This window comes from Camponotus vicinus, unplaced genomic scaffold (genome assembly GCF_025532165.1).
Source record: "Camponotus vicinus isolate PSW18456_S1 unplaced genomic scaffold, iyCamVici1.0 SCAF_3, whole genome shotgun sequence".
Classification (NCBI taxonomy): domain Eukaryota; kingdom Metazoa; phylum Arthropoda; class Insecta; order Hymenoptera; family Formicidae; genus Camponotus; species Camponotus vicinus.
This window is the reverse complement of record NW_028141967.1, coordinates 4,217,426-4,235,253: the sequence shown is the minus strand read 5'-3', so window position 1 is coordinate 4,235,253 and position 17,828 is coordinate 4,217,426. Positions and strand designations below refer to the sequence as shown.

The window sequence follows — 17,828 nt, the reverse complement described above, 5'->3', positions numbered from 1 at the left end:
CTGTGTGTTTTGTGAATATGATCTCGAGTTCGAAAAAATGTTCCATTGTATCACAATTTTGAAAAAAAATTGCAATTATAAATTTAACAATTTTTTGTTATTACGTCACATGCACTAAAATAACTTTTGCATTTTTAATCACAATTTTTCAAAATTACGACATGAGTCGAGAACCGGAATTATATATTTTTTTATAAATGTTAAAAAAGTATTATAAAAATTATTATTCTCTCTTTTCCTCGTATTTCTTGTTAAACTCCCTGTATAATTTATTAATATATTTTGTGCAATTTCGCTTTTATCTAATATATTTTTATCTAAAATATGAATATACATATAATAATTTGTACTGTAAAATTATTAGATAAAATCCAGTGTTTCGCACTTTAATGGCTTTTAGAAAGTTTTAACACAGGGAAAAAATCGTGAGGAAGAGAGAATGTAAATACAAGTATCGCAATATCGTATTTTTACCGTTAAATCCCGTCAACGTTAACGCAATTCGAAAAAATTGGGGAGGGCAACGACAGAAACGATATAAATGCCAACCGATGGAGGGATACATGCTTCGAAAGTCGCCGAGAGATTAAGTGGCCCCGTCGTTTTCCGCGATTACCCGCTCTTAACCCACTGGAGATATTAATTCGCGCGTGTATCACACGTGCCAGCTGATCGGCTCGCCGGTCGACCGATCGCGTATACATCTAACGCAATCTGATACAATCGTGATTAATAACTTGTCATTATAGCCAACGAGAGAAATGCAAATACAAAACGAACGTATCGTTCGCCGCTTATTTTTATCTTCGTAACCCGCAAAAGCGACGAATAACCGTGATTGAATTAACGATTTAGAAACAAATATCTGTCAGGAATATTCTTCTTCTTTTAGGTAATCGATAAGAATAATGCCATGTCTGTAGATTCTTGAATTTTTGAATAATATTTTTACTCTTTTTCTCATGTTCCTTTTATTGTTTTTTTATCATGACAAATATTTTAACGTAGAGTAATTAATGTAAATTAAAAATAAATATTTTAATAAAAAATATAAAATGTAAATAATATTTTAAAAATAAATATTTTAATGTAAGTATTTAATGTAAAAGTTACCGAGTATCATTTTTACATTCACTACCTCCTCTTTCTTTCTCTTGATACAAAAGTTAATCAAAAGTTAAATGTTTATTTATTTGGACAAGATAGCCACTTGATATACGTGATAAAAAAATAATAAAATAAATTGGTAACAAAATTGACAATATTGAGAGTTTATATGAAAGAGCAATTGTTCCAAATGGAATTGTCACGCAATAAAGCGACAATAAAAATTCAATTAATTCGAATCGGTAATGCATACATGTATGCAGTTTTATAAATTTAATCATCATCAAAATTATATTTTGTGTATTACATTTCTATCTCTTTTATTAACTGGAATAATACAATTTTTTTATTAATAATTTTTTTATACAAGATAAAATCCCTCCAGAAGAAAAAAGATCCCTTCAAAATTTTACTAAATTTGAATAAAATTTGAATAGATCATAATACTATCTACAAGAAGTATATTTTATGTATATTTTATGTACATTTCTACCTCTGATTAACTTCATGCAATTTTTTTGACTATTAATAATTTTTTATACAAGATAAAATCCATAAGAAAGTAATCTTTGCTAAATTTGAATAAAATTTGAATAGACCTAGTTACGCTTGACAACCTTTGGAATGCAACTCTGTCGCGGCTCCAAAGAAGTTTGAAGCTTGCCCATTGACAATTTTAATCTTTTTTTTTCCCCTCTTCTCGTATGATTTCTCTCGCACACGCGTATATACGTCATCGATCTCGGTCGCTCTCCGCCGAGCTTTGACCGAGAAACAGCCGGGGGCCAGTGATCTTCAACTCGTTCAACAACACTCTGCGAGGTGGCATTGCCTGAATGCCATGGTCAGCGACCGTGAGAGATCGAGAATTTAAATTCTGCGCCGACTCCCACCGCCCCGCCCCCTCTATCCACTTCCTCCCCCGCGGATCCTGCAGTCGCAAGCATAATCTTATATTCGCATGTGCAGAAAAAAATTGAACCGACAAAATGAATTTCCGACGAAGCTATTGCAATACATGTGCGACTGGAAAGGATTTTATTTTTATTTCTTTAAAAAATCGTTCCAAACATTCTAGTAATTTAATTAATTTGATTTCGATCAATTATCCTTTTCAATTAGTTATCTTAAAATATGAAACACATTAAACAATTTATATAATTTCTATCTCTCTAATTAACCTTATGCAATTTCTTTGGCCTGTTAATTTTTTTATATAAGATAAAAATCCAAGACAATAACTTTATTAAATTTGAATAAAATTTGAATAGACAATAATTATGATTAACAACTTTATTTGGAATAAAATTTAACAAGTAATCAAAAGATAGAAGTATCTTGAATAAAGAGAGATATATATATTTAAAATATTTCATTAAATATTATACAAAATTATCAATAATAAATTCCGATTTTCAAAGTAATCTTGGAAAAAATTTCATTATTTTCATCTGAATATTACTTATTTTATTTTCTTTTATTATTAATTCTTCTCCTGTCAGCTCGCAAACAAAATTAAAAATTGAAAGGACAATAAATGGTCAATCGCGAGAGATTCATCTCATGACCCAGTTTCTATCATGCATCAACCGATAGTTATGGCGTATCAATAGTCTTCGACCTTTCGCGTATTATTATCGACAATTCGCAGCACTTGTGCGACTTGTTGCATTTATCCGAACCGTGATAATTAATGACTCTAAAATATCACTTCCTCGACACCTTCAATTTCCGCCTCCGACTGGCCCTTTCGAAAAGGCCACGCTTGCTAATAATTTATTTTTATCAACGAGATATTTCAAAGATCCCTTTTTCATTCGAGATACATTTTTATCGTATTTTCTTATCGTTAATTTCTTTTTTAATATTGTTATATAACTGTTATATAATTGTTATATAATTATGCTAAGATGTACTAAAAATGAAATTTCAAGGAGCATTTTTCATTCGCGATTCGCGAGTGAGATTTGTTCTCTTCGGTGAAAAGTTGAAAAAGCTTAACAGATCTGATACACAAATGCCAAGGTTTACAGCCGCGTTTAGATCCGCGGGGCTTTGGCGCTTCGGCTTTTATTCGCTATTTAGAGCAAGGCCTCATCAAGGCCACGGGAGAGCATAATGGCCGGAAGTACTGCTTCCACGCGAAAACGTCATGTGCATTGCAGTCGCCTCCTTCGCGACGCGATTGCGATTACGAGTTCGCATGATCCGAGGACGCTCTTCCACCCTCTTTCACCCCAGTAATTTCTTACGCGACACCAAAGTGTAAGAGTCAAAACAGATTTTTCTGATACTATTTACACAATGTTTTAAAATATGTAAACATGTATTTAACGCTTAATTTAGAAAATAAAATTTATTTATAAAGAGAATAAATTTAATTCGATAATTTAATTGGTCTGAAATTTAATGTTTTAAATATTTAAAAATTCAAATCTTTCAAAAATTCAAAAATCTGTAATGTTTACGATATTCATGATACAATATAGTAATAAAAAAAATATGATCCGTGTACTTTGGCAAAAAAAATTTGCCGAATTTCTTGCGCGACACGAAAGTGTAAGAGTCAAAACAGATTTTTCTGATACTATTTACACAATATTTTAACATATATAAACATGTATTAATACTTAATTTATAAAATAAAATTTATTTATAAATTTAATTCGATAATTTAATTGCTCCAAAATTTAATGTTTTAAATATTTAAAAATTCAAATTTTTCCAAAAATCTGTAATGTTTACGATATTCACGATACAATCTAGTGATAAAAAAAATATGATCCGTATACTTTGGCAAAAAAAATTTGCCGAATTTCTTGCGCGACGAAAGTGTAAGAGTCAAAAACAGATTTTTCTAATACTATTTACACAATGTTATTAAAATATGTAAACATGTATGGTTAACACTTAATTTATAAAATAAAGTTTATTTATAAAGGGAATAAATTTAATTCGATAATTTAATTGCTCTAAAATTTAATGTTTTAAGTATTTAAAAATTCAAATTTCTCCAAAAATCTGTAATATTTACGATATTCACGATACAATCTAGTAATAAAAAAAATATGATCCGTGTACCTTGGCAAACAAAATTTGCTGAATAAAATTAAAAAAAACCAATAACACACCTATAAAAGAATTCAAACTTTTCGTCGAATTCGTCGAGTAATTTTTAAACGAATACAATTTTTTCGTTGAAAGCTCGACTCCGATGGTCATAAAATCCATTAAAATATTATGTATTTAAATATCTCGGATTTACGGAATCTCTCTTATTACGTCATTTAAAGAGTATCACTTTCGTTTTCGAGCGATGCGATAAAATCGAACGATAAAAGACGAGGCAAGTACAGATCGGATATTTCGGGGCCCTCGGCGCGTCGAGGACGAACGAGCGAGCCCTTCCGAGGAGTTGCGCCCTGCGCGCATGCCGCTTGCACGGCAAAAGGGTCAAAGGACGAGCGTTGAGCCGAGGGCGGTACACGAAAGCGTCGTCCCCGAGGCATCGATCGGAGGACTTGGCCAAAAATTCCCGCTCCGATTCGAAAGAGATGGGGAAAAGGAGAGGGGGAGGAGGGGGAGAGAAAGAGAGAGAGAGAGAGGAAGATGAAGGGAAAAGGGTTGAAGGGCCCGATGGGTGCAGCGCAGGGGTAATAAACGGAGAAGAGCGTCGCGAGAGATGAGCGTCGCGCGCACGGCTGAAGAGCGAACTTGCAACGCGACGCGTAGCCAACTTCACGCGGCACACTCACCATTTAAATCTCCCAGCGGCGGGGCTTGCGATGACGATTTAAACCTCGATGTCGCGTCGTCGAGTATATTTGGGGGGTCTCCTCCTTCCAATGAAGCGTACACACAAGTCCCCCTCCTGTCCTGGTCCTCGCTCGTTCCTGGCTGCGCTCCTCCTCCACCCCCGACCCGCCGTGTCGTTTCGAAAGACGTGACGTTTCAGCGACGTCCCATGGCATCCCCGACGTTTGTTTGCGGCTGTTTGCTCGAGCGCGCGCTTCCGGCAGTGTGAGCGTATTACGTAGCGTCACGGAGAACACACAGAGAACACGCGACAACAGAAAGAGAGAGAGAGGACACCGCGAACGAGCACTCTCGTCCTCGTCGCGGTGTGAAGTGCACTCCGATCGTCGCCGCGATGTATGTATCACGATATCGCGATTGCGCGCGCGTTCGCACTCGGCAGTGTTGTACTACTATTACTAGTGGCAGTGATGATGATGATGATGATGATGCGTCGTCGTCGTCGTCGCACGGGGTCGGGGGGAAACACGGGGGAGAGAAAAAGAGAGAAAGAGAGAGAGAGCGAGCGAGCGAGCGGCGGTAACGCACGCGGAGCGCGAGGAGACACCTCCACACGTCGAAGGCTCTCGTGCGACTAGCGGCGCGTAGGGCGACTCGGGATTAGGAGGCGCGCACCTCCCCCTCCCCCTCCCCCTCCCCTCCCGCCGCTCTCCCTATCCGCGCGTCTCGAGGGAAGGGGAGCGCGCGAAGAGGAAGCGCGCATGCGTAACGGCCCTGTTTTAGAGCAGCGCTCCGCGACACTCGTCGCCGAGCCACCGCCCGACGCGCGTTCACCCTCTTCGTGATGCGATCCGATGCGATCCGATGCGATGCGATGCGATGCATCCAGCTACTGGTGGCTGCGTATTCTTTAAAATTGCGTTCGTTTCATAAATAAAGGTCAGAGAAAAATAAAACTGATGATATTGATAATAGAATTATATTTTGTGTATTTTTTATGCATCATCTTTTTTACGGTTCTTTAGGATTATATTATATTTCATATTTCATGTAATAAATAGACTTATATATATTGAAATTTCATATAATATAAAATTATTATAAATAAATAAATTATTAATACATATTATAATATTATTATATGTATTAATATAATTTATATTTATTTATAATATTATATATATTTTTAAATATATTACATAAATTATATATAATTTATTTATTTATAATAATATATTACATATTATTAAATAAATATATTATTAAATATATTTAATATTGTATTCAATAAAATGATCTATTTAATATTTATATAAATATAATTCTCAATAAAATTAAATCAAAATATATACAGAATATTCCTGTGAATAATGATATAATAAAAAAGAAGATTTCGTACGAGAAAATATTTTTCCATACAAATTTTAATCACATTTATTAAATAAATTATCTATTATTATAATTATCTATATTTTTTTAATAGCTACTTTAACAATATACGCAAAGTATACGTAATGCATTTTCATAAAGATACTTTACGACATGCGAATCATAAATTCCTTTTGTTCTTTAGAATCATCACAAGCAGTTACAGCTACACAATTAAATAAACAATGGCGTGCTTCTTACATGTCGTAGAAAAATATGTGAACGTAAGCAATCCATTGTAACAATCCAATGTGACCCTAACATTCCACTGTATGTTTTGATTTAATTTCATTGAATTATTCATATAAACATTCAATATATCATTTTATTGAATGCAATATTAAATATATTTAATATTGTATTTAATTATGTTTACATGTAATAATTAAAGTCATAATAATACTTTGGATTGTTATTATACCCGAATATAATACATTATTCGAGACCGGATCGATAATAACTTGCTAAATATAAAAAGGAGAAAAAGAAAGGACGTAGAAAATAATTATATTATTAAATATAATAAAATTAAATATAAATATTTATAATAAAATTAAATATAATAAATATAATAAAATTAAATATAAATATTTTTGAAAAGTTTCTGGGATGCTTACATAAAAGCCAAAGGTACAATTAAGCGTCTTCGATTATTAAGATAATCGAGGCTCGAAAAAACAAAAAAATGAACGAAATCATTGAAACCGCAATTGAAGCTGTCGCCAATTCTTTTTTCTTTTTTTTTTTTATTTGAAGAGCGTCAGAAATTTCCCATAGACTACCCATAGAACGCGTATAAGAAGGTATCCACGGTTTACTCGGAATTCGGGCCTATCATTACGAAAGCATAATCGTCTGATTATACGTCTGACACGCACGAATCGCGGCCGTTCTTCTTCTCTCCGCGACCATGTATATATATATATTGAATTCCACCATTCCACCCCTGTAGCAGAGAAGCGAGAGAGGGACCGTCGCTCTGGAATTTTGCGGCGGCCCTTTCTTCGGTCCTCCCCGCCTACCCTCCGTTACCGGAACCTCTGTTACCGAAATACACGCGACGGTAGTTTCCGGTTTCGTTTCTCTTGTTGCGACGAAGAAACTCGCCTGCCAGTGACTCTCAAAATTTTTTCTAGCGATATAAAGCGGAGATAAAACCATCGAGTTGCTCGCTTATTCGGAAGAAAGCACATATATCATATTATTATTATAAAGCATACATAATTTATAGAGGATGGGTCATTTTAAATAGTGCATTGATATTTCTCGAAAACCAAGGCTTTCTTCGAAAAATGTTTCGTTTCAAAAAAATTTTGTGATTTCGAGAGGGACATGAGAGCTTTATTGGTTATAGAACTTCATTAAGTTTAATCTTATTAATAATTACATTAATTTTCTATAATTAATTTTCATTAAAATTATTTCAAATATTAATTATTCATAATTAATAAATTATTTAAATTTAATTAAATTTCAAAAAATTATTCATATTTAAATCAAACAAATAAATTTATATAAAAAATTAAGTATATATATATATATATTTATATTAATTATATTAATTATATTACTCTCTTCCTGTGAAGTTTAATCTTAAATGAAAGTCATGAGGTTATTCATTTCCATTTTTTCAAATGAAATTGCTCTAATTTTTCTATATAAATTGATTCCTTACAATATTTCACGTAAAAAATTATAAGCTAAAAATTGAATATATAATTTACGAGATATTTTAAGTTGACAATTTTACATAAAATGAAATATCTCGTAAAATATTTATTTTTCACTTATCTTATTTCAATACTTTTATCCACACAATAATGAGAAGAATTGGTATAAAAAAAATACAATATATTAATAACATTATTTTCTATTACATTAACATGTATTATTTCATCAAAAAACCATAAATAATTATAAAAAAATAAGCCAATATAAAGCTTGTTCTTCGAAAGATTTCTGATAATTTTAGCTTCTTCTTCGAAAGAAATATTCTGATCATTTTAGCCCTTATATTTCATCAAAATCTGATTATTACTCCTCGATCGTTAGGGGTGGAAATGCAAACTCAATCTCAAACTTGTAGGAGATCGATGATCGGGATACAATTCATAGCGAGAGCGAGATGAATTAATACAGCGGCTACGTAAGGACCCGTTATCCGAGCCGGTTATCGCGTGAGCAATATACGGGAATGCAATATACCGCGCGGCGAATAACACCGCGAAGGTTAATTATGTAAAAACGCGAGTGCGCAAACGGTTTACCTAATCTCACCAAACTTACGTTCCTGCGTAGTCTATAAATAGTGCGCGAACCGCGTACGCATATTACGAACTTTGCATAACGAGCATTTACGTTTACGGCGACCGAAACAAAAAAAATACACCTGTCTCGCGTGAGTCTTGAACGGACCGATCGACATAACAGAGGTCGGGATTACATCACGAATGCATTGCGAGGAAAATTAATAAACATTATGTAGGATAATGCATTTGTCGTAACAGGAATGAATTCTATTCGCGAAATTTATGAAGAAATAATTTTTATAGAAAGGATATTATTTGTTTATGATGAAAGAAAGCGCGTTCTGTATAATAAAAATTATTTTTTTTACGTAGCATTCTTTTTCTTTATTAAACACAAAAAGTTTCGTCATAAAATTTATATTTCCATCAAGAAAAAAAATTATTTTTATATAATTCTTTATAAATATATTAAAATTTAGTTATATATAATTTATTATATATTAATTATAATTTATTATATTAAAATATTTATAAATATATAATAATTTATAAATTAAATAAATAATTGTAAAATAAATAAATTAATTTATAAATATATAATAATAAATATATAATAATATATTATAATTTGTTATATTGAAATATTTATAAATATATAATATATATAAAAAATAATTTTCCCGAACCACATTTTCCATATTAAAACATTAATTTTTTAAATGTCAGGTGCTAAGTTCACAAAATGAAGATAAAACAAAACGAGGATATTTTAATAGGAAAACTTCGTTGTATCTAAAGATAAATATGTTTCCAACATATAATATGCAAATGCATTCATATGAAAAAGATGTTTTCGAGCCGAAAGAAATTAAATCCTTGAAGAATTTGAAAGCATGTGCTTGGAAACATCGCGTTCGCGTTTCGAGAAAGAAAAGATGGAAATTCCGCGGACCGAGGGCTTCGTTACCAAAATACACACAGTGAGACGGTTGCAATCTCTCGTTTCTCCTGTTCCTTTCTTTTTTCTTACTTTAGCCGTCGGCGACTTCGCGACGGAATTAAATTATTTTCAACTAACACCACTACATCGTTTTAATTACGTACGCCAAGAATCACACGATACCTTCTTAGCAAGTTAATTTGGCCAATACGATAAAAAAATACATCGAAATTCGCGAAATTTAGAACAACAAACACGATTAAAAAATTCATTTTCATGCAAATCACGTGAAATATACATTAAAAAATGCAAATTATGTATCACAATGTTATGAAAAATTTTTTGCATTACATTTTAAATTATTAATTTTATCACATTTTAATTATATTATTTATATGATATAATAAATATTTTTAAAATATAAAGTTTTGCATCTTATGCAATATTAATATTTAAGTTTCATAATATTTTTTCCTTTTCTTAAATTATTAGATATTTTTTATTATCAAATTTTTAATTATTAATTTTATAAAAATTTATTAATTATTATTTATATATAATATTAAATATATTTAAAAATAAATTTAAATATATTTAAAAATAAATATTTAATATATAATAAATTATAAATAATTTTAAATTTTAATATACTTATAGAATTATATTTAATATATATTTTATTTAATATACTTATAGAATTATTATATAAAAATAATTTTAAAAAGCCCACATCTCTAAGAATATGGAAAATAACATTTTTAAAGACATTTTTTTTAGAAAAAAAAAAGATTATCTGCATCTAAAAATTTTACTAAAAATTGTTAAGTTTTCGAACTCTCAATGTTTCTAAGTGATGTAATTATTGACGGAAATTAAGGTAACATTTGCATGATAAATGTTCATGTTGGCGATTAAAGTCTTACCCTTGAAACATTGCCAATACGAGAGTGCACTCGCTCATTCGCTAACTCACTTTTACGAAAGGAAACGCTGTTACTTTCAGTCGAATCGATCCAAGTCGATCGTGTCACGTGGAAGCAAGAAAGTTACCCCTAATACGATATGAAATTTTGATGTTAAATCTACTATCGATCTACTATCGAATTTTAAAAAATTTCAAATTGCATACATTAACTATAACTTTAAACGGAAAAATAAAATACAGTCTTACATAAATAAAACACATCTCGAACTTTGATTAAATATATATGTGTGAGCCAAATAAATAAAACAGATTTGAAAAAAAAATAAACTATAAAAAACTTGTGCATCAGTAATTATCGATGACAGGCATGCACGAGAAACTCGCTTGACCTTAGATAAGTGGAGTTATTTTTAGTATGTTTTCAGTAATGAGTAAGCAATATTTATGCACTATACAGTTGCTTTTAATCTTTTGTACATAATTATAGTTTCTCTCTCTCTCTCTTACAGATTGGCAGATAAAAATTACCTATATAAGACTATCTACTATAAGACTGATGTATAAATGATTTACTATCTATGAAACTGACTTACAAATTTTTATCTTGCACAAACGAGTAAAGTTTGTTTCACCCTTCCAGTGTTGAATATCGCCTCAAAATGCTACGTTAAAAAAAAAGAGTTAAGCCAAGTGACCTCGCCTTTAAAGAACAGCTTATTAATGCTACAAGTTTATGTCGATAACCTAAAAAGAGTTATAGATGTCGAGAACCAACTTGGCCTAGTGGGTTCCCACTGATCTTATCATGATGTTCGACCCACGTGGTCGCGACGACGGCACGCACTTCGTTTTGCAAGGTGCAGTCTCGTGCCACCGGCATGTGTACTTTCACGTCATCCGTTAGAAATGATCGCGTGTAAGTCGGGGCCTCGCAACAATTCGACTCTTATTGTGTTTGTTCTCCAATAATAAATTTGCAAATCACAATTAATTAAATACCAGATCCAGTATCCTTCTCTCTCCCATACTTCACCGTTAATTGCAATCATTAAATCACTATTAACGCCGTAGCAAGCGTTTCATTCTCGGGATAAATGTAATGAGATTACAATAGATTTATTGTCATAATTAATTTGATATTATATAAATCTTTCTTCTTTCTTCCCCCTCTCTCTTTCTCCCTCATATAATTATTTATCGCAACCCATTTTTGGGGTAAATTAATTTTATGTAAATAATCTTTCTTTTATACCTTATCTATGATACTCAAAAAATTAATTTAATCGAAATAATTGAATTACTAAAATTTTTGTTATTTTATTTTGTTATATAATTTATTTTTGTGGGTTAAATAAATTCAATATTGAATTATTTGGAAAACCGGACACACACATCTGCTTACTATATCCAATTCCTGGTAAAAGCCGCGTTTTCATTTGCGTTCGCGGAGTAGGTAAATTTTTTTGCATTTACCCGAAGAAAGGCCAGTTCATCGTTGGAAGTCAGTGACTTCCACAAGTAACGTTGGCGTCGCGTCGACTAATTTTAACTTCCTCAGCTAAATGCAGAAAAACAGACGAAGTGCACCGAAATAAAAGCAGATCGATCGAACGTTCAGGAACTGCGAATAAGTTATCGCGGCGAATATTGGGACGTGAGAAATTCCTCGTGTGAGATTCTAGTAAAGTTTCAGATTTCTCAGACAAAACTCTTAATATATCATGTATATTATCATAATATGCAAATAAAAAGCCCATCAAACCATCAATTCATGTCAATCGGGGGCCAAACATTATTGAAAATTATATATTATAATTTAGCGATAATATTTTTATTTTATTTTAATTTGTTGAATAATTAATATAGTCAATAATATATGTACAAGAATTTAAAATTACGTGTCATTCTCTAAATACTTAATTATTTATTGTATTGAATTATATTATAAAAATTTATCTGAAATTATATTAATAAAAATTTATCTGAAATTTTTATTAATTCTTTTATTAATTTTTTTTAATACATAAATAAAATTTTTTCAATAAGAAACGATGCAAGATTTTTTATTCATAATTAATATAAAAATTTTCGCAATTAATGAGAGTTGCAATGATAGATTTCTTTTTAAATACATCAGATTTTCGTTAATTGCATAATGTTGTGTTTCTGCTACATGTACTTTAATGAATAATAAGTACGCAGAGATAAAACTCTCTGACCATTTATCATAATATGCATATAAAAAGATTAGCGCGCGCGCAAATCATATCAAATCGTATCAACCATTTTAATTCATATCAATCCGGCCAGACAACTTTGCTAAATTATATAATATGTATAAACTTTATTAAATTATATAATATGTATAAACTTTGTTAAATTATACATGTTATAATTTAACAATAATTAATATTTTATTTCAATCGAAAATATTAATATTTAATATTTAATAATTAATCTTTAATAATATACAAGAAAAATTTAGAACTGTATATAATTCTCTAAATATTTATTTTTATATATTGTGTATTGAAAAATATTATAAATATTATAAATTGAAGGTTTTTCTATCAAACCTCTTTTAATACATAAATAAAATTTTCTCAATTTTTAATTTATTGAATAATTAATATATTCAATAATATATGTACAAGAATTTAAAATTACGCGTAATTCTCTAAAAAAAAATTTAATTATATATTGTATTGAATTATGTTATAAAAATTTATCTGAAATTTTTATTAATTTTTTTTTAATACATAAATAAAATTTTCTCAATAAGAAACGACGCAAGATCTTTTTTCATAGTCAATACAAAATTTCTCGCAATTAATGAAAGTTAATGTATCGATAGAGTTTTTTCAAAAATGCCCCAGATTTATACGTATGATAATTACGGAGAGGATCCCTAATTGCTCAACATCCTAAATTCTTAAGTCCTTGATAATTTTCACGAAGAGAGAAACTTGATTACAAAACGATCTCGCCTCGCAATTGCCCCGCGATTCGCGTAACGCGAAGAGGAAGACCGCAAGAAGATAGAGAAAAAGGGGGGAGGGGGAGGAGGGCTCCTTCCTTCCACGGGAAGGAAGACAGCAGAGGGAAACATCGCAAACAACGACGGAGAGGAGCTCGTCATCGTCATCATCGTCGGCGTCAGCATCGTCGTGGACTCTCCATATCTCTCTCTCTCTCTCTCTTCCTCGACGTATGGTCGTCGTGGTGTATTGAACTCTGTCCGCGGGGTCGTTCACCTTCGCGCGCGCGCCGCGTCGTCCTCCTCCCCCCTCCCGCTTTCGAGCCGTGACGTCACGTGACTCGCCGCTGTCTCCGGCGCGCGCGCGAGGTACGAAGCCGAGGAAGCGAGGCACGCAAATGACGTGGTGCGCGACGATTCGCGCACGCCCGGCTCGCAGTCGCGTTGACGTCACGACGTTCGCGGACGACGCGAATCGAGAGTCCCGCGAGCAACCGATGCCACCGCCGCCGCCGCCGTCGTCGTCGTCGTCGTTCGACGTCACGGGTTACAGTTTAATGTCGACAAACTCGCGTAGCCCGGCTTAGTTATGCGTCATTTATCTCCCCCTCGCATCCTCTCGTGTATCTCTTGATACACATTCGCGTTTGCAGAAATCTATTCCTCCCGCCGATTAATTTGACGTTTTGCAAGACTGCTTTTATTTATCTCCTGACGCCATGTGTTTACTTTCTCAAACGTCAAACAGCTGTCAAAAATAGACTCCCAAATCCTGATACACGAATCTCTCTTGGAAGTATCTAATCTCGAGTTGGACGAAAAATTAGATAAAATAATAATAAAATAATAAATACGAGTTTTTAATAAGAAAAAAATTTAATAATAATAAAATAAAATAATATATAAAATATATAATATATATAATATTTAAATTTAATAATAATAAAATTTAAAAAAATTAATAATAATAAAATAAAATAATATATAAAATATATAAATATATAATATATATAATATATAAAATATATGATAATATGAAAAATAACGACATATTATACACGATACAGAATCGGAGAAAAGATGCTTTTTAGACAACTTCTCGAGTCAAATACAAGTACCTATATATTTTTGGTATTCGAAAGTCCATCATGATTCGAAAATTATTTTTATAGATGTGTCATCATGTGACAATGGAATATTGTATGTATATCGTAAAGCATCCTCTATTTCATCCAATACCGACGACGAGGCTAATTTCTTAAGCCGAGGGGATGAGCAAACGTTTTCTTCCCCCTTTCAACCTTAACCTCGTTTAAACCTTCAGTGCGGCCTATTAAAAGCCAACTATAAATGCATAAAAATGATTCGCGCTTATAGAAGAAAAATGAGATGTTAAATTTTGCACAAAGATATCCTTTTTCCCTCCTCTTTCTCTCTGTGCAACGACATCCTCGAAAAGTAACGGCAATTTACATAACTGGATCATATTTATGCAAAACGTTATTATCATGAATAACATTTTTTATCTGTTACAGTCTGATAACACACATAAATCATATTACATTTCTTTAGATAACTTTAAATCATGAAAAATTCTGTTAACAATCTAATAATAATAAAATAAAGTAAAAATAAAATAATATGAAATAGCAGAATTTAATAATAATATAAAATAAATTTTTGCAATCTTTAAAATATTTTATGATAGCAGAGTTTATATAATAATATAATAATGTAAAAAAAAATAAAATAATGTATAAAAATATATTTATAATATTATATTCTATAATATATTTATAATATTATATTCTACAATATATTTATAATATTATAATGCTTATAATATTTATAATATTATATAATATAAAAACATTTATAATTTTTAATTTATATTTTTTATTATAATTTTTAATTTATAATTTTTAATATTCATAACATAAAACAATATTATTAAATAATAATATTATTAAACGATATGGTGTCGGAAAATATTTTTTTACGTATAAGGAACAGCGCGAATTGAAGGAAAGAGGATTACGAAAGGAAATTGACATTGCTTACAAGGATCCTAGACCTTTCGGCAATCGATAGCGATTGTCTACGTCACATGCCGATCGTGAACCTGCCAAGAATGTATCACGCAACAGAGAGACGGCACTATAAATAATGTTCGGAGAATTATTTTTAGATAGACGTGTTCGCGGGGGAGGGAAAGAGAGAGGAGCAAAATCCGCTACGAAGACGGAGGAACCGAGGAACCGGGCTATCCGCTCCCCCGGTCGGGGGGTTACGTTTGGCGGGTTTGGTTAACTGTCCGGTCGGATAGCTGGTCGGTCGGTCGCTCGCTCGCTCGCTCGCTCGTTCGTTCGTTCGTTCCTTCGCCAACGAGCCGCCGTCAGAGTTTGTTGACTCTCGGTTTCAGCACGCTGCCTGACCATGACCTCGCCGAACGACGCGCAAAGTGACGGCGACTCGTCGTCGTCCTCGTCCTCGTCGTCCTCGTCCATCGGGTACACCGGGTATATCGATATTTATTTCGCAGCCAAATCAAAGTCTCGCGCTTAGATTCACCCTCGCAACAAATGGACTTTCGATCATACAGACACTTGGAATTAATATCTTATCTTGGACTTATAAAAAAGATTATGAAAAAAAAATATATTATCTGTATCTTTAAAAATTGATTGTCTTTATTCACGTCCATAAAAATTTTGTAAAAAAAATCGCTGATCTCTTCTAGAGATTTTTGTTCAAAATTTCAGAGGGAATTTTTTTAGAGCTTTTTTGGGGAGGAGTGTTCTAAAATATCACTAAAAATTACACTATATATTTTAGATATATTTATAAAATTTATATTTGTGTAATATATGTATATTATTATATACAGGGTGTTTCTTAATAAGTGCGAAAAATTTTTGGAGATGATTCTTTGTCGAAAATTAAGGGGGGGTTTTCATATAAACATATACTCCTACATCTCTCCCTGTGGAGTTACACTCCTCCAAAAATAGGGATAAAAATGAGGTTTTTATTTTTTTCTCAAATTTGGAACAAGTTAAAGAAATGAAATTAGGTGGATATTTCCTACTAGTAAAAAGGTTATTTATTAATATTTTTTTCAGCCTCTCGTATTGTTATAAGGCGATGAAACTAGCAACCCCTATTCAATTTTTTATTAGAACTTTAATGTTTATATGAAAAACCCCCCTTAAGTTTCGACAAAGAATCATCTCCTAAAATTTTTCGCACTTATTACGAAACACCCTGTATATATAAAAATTTTATATATATAATGTTGCGCGTCCCGTCCCTGCGGATGTATTCGCCACCCGTTATTCTGTCGGCGGGAAGTTCGTCTCCGCGCGCGTTGTCAAGACGTTTGTTTTAAACAACAACTATCATTGAGTCTGGAGCCAGCTGTCAAGCTGAGCGGTCGCGTCTCTATATACGAGCCGTTGTATTATTATTCTGAGTCTGTGTTCTGTGTTGCTTATTAAAGTTCTTGTGTTCTAAAGAACCGTGTCATTATTTCGAGTACGCGAGGGCGCGAGTGGAAGCGTGTGCCAAGAGTTGTGCCGCGTGTGTTCGATATATCGAGGTCGTCGCCGCGGACGCAACAATAATATATATTATTTAAATACATATAATATTCATAATATTCATAATTTAGCCAATCAGTGGATTGTCAATTGCATGTAATATAAAAATAAAAAAAGAATTTTTTTTTTAATTTTCTAACTTAATAAAATTTCCTAAGAATTCCCCGATTTTTTCAGGTACAAAAAATTCGAGAATTTATTCATATTTTTCCAAGGAATAGATATACAACCTGTACAACCTTACTTTAATCTCACTAAAACCAGTGTGATATATAATATATATTATTTAAATACATATAATATTCATAATTTAGCCAATCAGTGGATTGTCAATTGCTTGTAATATAAGACTAAAAAAAGAATTTTTTTTAATTTTCTGACTTTTAATAAAATTCCATAAAAATTCCCCGATTTTTTCAGATATAAAAAAACTCCCGAGAATTTATTCATATTTTCCAAAGAATAGATACACAACCTGTTATTTTAATCTCACTAAAACCAGTGTGATATATAATTTATTACTGTGAGAAATTTTATATAATAATTATTCCAAATTATAAAAAAAAAACACCGTGTCAAGTTTACTCTCATCAAGGACTCTCGAGGACTCTCATCAACGCTACGAAAGACTAGTGAATAAAGAAATCTCTAGGAGGAATTTCGTGCGTCGTCATCGAGCTTGCGTGGAAAAAATATCAATCTCAGGAAGCGGATCTGGGCCAGGGAATATCGACCGCGCGATCTGGGTCAGAGCTCGCATGCACCTTGCACCTAGCTCTGCACTCTCGCTGCAGGGTGCACACAACCCGGTCGTAACCCGACAGCAGTGGTTGCGACAGCACGTGCG

General features: G+C 32.1%; 1 protein-coding gene across 3 annotated transcripts in view; it reads right to left on the bottom strand.

Moving 5' to 3' along the window:
* Utx (Utx histone demethylase) overlaps positions 1-17,828 on the bottom strand; it is an 81,190-nt gene that overhangs the window by 53,480 nt on the left and 9,882 nt on the right. Inside the window, exon 1 of one of the 3 annotated variants that reach the window (XM_083094653.1) lies at positions 4,863-5,503. The exons of the other annotated variants lie outside the window; for them this stretch is intronic. The gene's annotated coding sequence lies outside the window, so the exon portion shown is untranslated. Of the gene's footprint in view, positions 1-4,862; positions 5,504-17,828 lie in introns of those variants that run through there. 3 annotated transcript variants of the gene reach the window in all.